Source organism: Myripristis murdjan, chromosome 1 (assembly GCF_902150065.1).
Source record: "Myripristis murdjan chromosome 1, fMyrMur1.1, whole genome shotgun sequence".
Lineage (NCBI taxonomy): Eukaryota > Metazoa > Chordata > Actinopteri > Holocentriformes > Holocentridae > Myripristis > Myripristis murdjan.
The window spans coordinates 833,968-836,098 of record NC_043980.1 but is presented as its reverse complement, the minus strand read 5'-3'; the positions used below and the strand labels follow the sequence as shown (position 1 = coordinate 836,098).

The 2,131-nt window shown below is 49.6% G+C and overlaps 1 pseudogene; it reads right to left on the bottom strand.

The window, feature by feature from the left end:
- The window catches only part of LOC115356881 (phosphorylase b kinase regulatory subunit alpha, skeletal muscle isoform-like), a 26,861-nt pseudogene extending 25,267 nt beyond the window's left edge, over positions 1-1,594 (bottom strand).
- Positions 1,595-2,131: the final 537 nt, after the last annotated feature.

The following is a 2,131-nucleotide window of genomic DNA, read 5'->3' as shown; positions in this document are numbered from 1 at the left end:
CATGTATAGTTATTATTATCATTGTTATTATCATTATTTACTCATTTAATCACTTTTTTGGCTCAGCCTTCTGTCAGACATGCAGCAGCTGGGCTGATCTGCTCCTCCTGCCCCAGATGTGCAGCAGAAACCTGGTCTGATAAAAGCCTCCCAGAGAGAGAGAGACGGGACAGGCAGGGGACGGAGAGACGGGACGACCTGCAGCAGAGGGCCTGAGGTCGGATTCGAACCCGGGACGCTGCGATCGGGACGCAGCCTGAACAGGTGGGAGCCACCGGGACACCCCAGGCATCCTGTTTTTGTGTCTGACCCCGACCCGAATCCCAGATTTTGCTCATCCTCCATCGTTAGGTCACATCTGCCACCTGAAATAGTCCATGTGTTGCCTTCAGTGTCATCACGGAAACTCCAGCACTACACAGGTCCATTGTTTTTGTTATTTTCACAGTGGAGTTTCACTGAAATAACATCGATGTGACCAAACCCGAGCTGAATCCAAACCTAATTTCTTAATTTTTGTCTAACCCCGTCCCGACACTTTGAGGCCTAACAGATTTGGGCGGTCGGGTATCCACACTCTGGAACCTAAGCCTGCTTCAACCCTCACCCTAACCCCAGGACAGCACCTCAGCTCACATCAGATTTTATTCTCCCCACTGAGCGTCCAGATGTTTCTGGAACAGCTGGAGGAGGCGGCTGACCGACCCGTCGCCACACGTTTGTCAGGAGTGAATCGATCCAAACCGCCGCACCAACACCCAAGTCTTAAGTCTTAAGTAACACATCTAATGAAAACTGTAATGAAAATTGTAAAAAATAAAATGATTTCTGAAAATTAAATTGTAATCCCTCACTTTACCTGCTTACTGAGAAAAGGAAGCTATTTACAGTAATGTGAGTAGCAGCAGGTCTAATGCCTGCCAGCTGTTCCTGCCAGCTGTGCTGAGGAGGAGGAGTCAGAGCAGCTCATGAGGTCTGAGTCTGAGCATATTCACAGACCTGATGTGATGGAAAATAACAAAACATACAGCGGGTGGCCCAGGCCCTTCACTGCCTCACACTGAACCAGCTGACAGCATGACATCACAGCCTCTGTCATCGCTCTCTGAAGTGTGACATCATTTTGGGAAGGGGAGGGGTCGGGTGGCCAGTTTCAGTGTGAAAAAGTCCTGAACAGCCAACAGTGCTGCTGCTTTTAGGAAAACTCATGTGGAGGACTTTATTGGGCTGATGGAAAACTGGAGTGAAGAAAGTGTGAAGGCTCTGAAAGTTCATGTTCATATCGTAGTGGAATGAATGGAGGAAAGGGAGGAGGAGTGATGTGGCAGCTCTGAAAGCCCACTGCTCGCTCTGGGAGGAGAGCAGAGGAACGTGAAGGAGAGGAACCTCTGGACATGCAGAGGAACCGGGACGGAGCTTAAATCAAACCCCAACCAGCCATGCAGCAAAACTCTGTGTGTGTGTGTGTGTGTGTGTGTGTGTGTGTGTGTGTGTGTGTGTGTGTGTGCGTGCTCACCTGGTGTTTCAGGATGGTCTGCTGCACCATGCGGGCGTAGCCGTCCAGCTTCACTCCTGAGTTACTGCGACTCCTCATCCTGTCTGATCAGCCTACCTGTCTGTCTGTCTGTCTGTCTGTCTACCTGTGCAGTCTTCAGCCTGTCTGTCTCTGCTGTGGTTCTGTCTCTCTCTCTCTCTGTGTGTGTGTCTCTCTCTCTGGTCTATTTGAGCAGCAGTGAAATGTCACAGGTCCAGCCGGAGGATCTGTTACAGTGCGAGGCCTCAGTCAGCTGACACGAGGTCACCCGAGCTGCTGCTGCACACACACACACACACACACACACACACACACACACACACACACACACACTGATGACCATCACTGTAACGAAGTCATTTTAATGTTGAAACGTTTCTGTTGGGATCCTGCAGGTTTTTCACTTCCTAGATGCTAAAAATAACCCTCATCAGTCGTGGGATTATTTGACTCAGCAGTTAAAATGACATGTTCCACCTGCAGGGGGCGACATAGAGCCCAAACCTGGGTTAAACAGAGCAGTGGGACCTTTCCAGAAGATCAGCTTTCTAAATGATAATCCTGTTTTTATTTCCTGGGCGTCGGTGGAAACGAGCA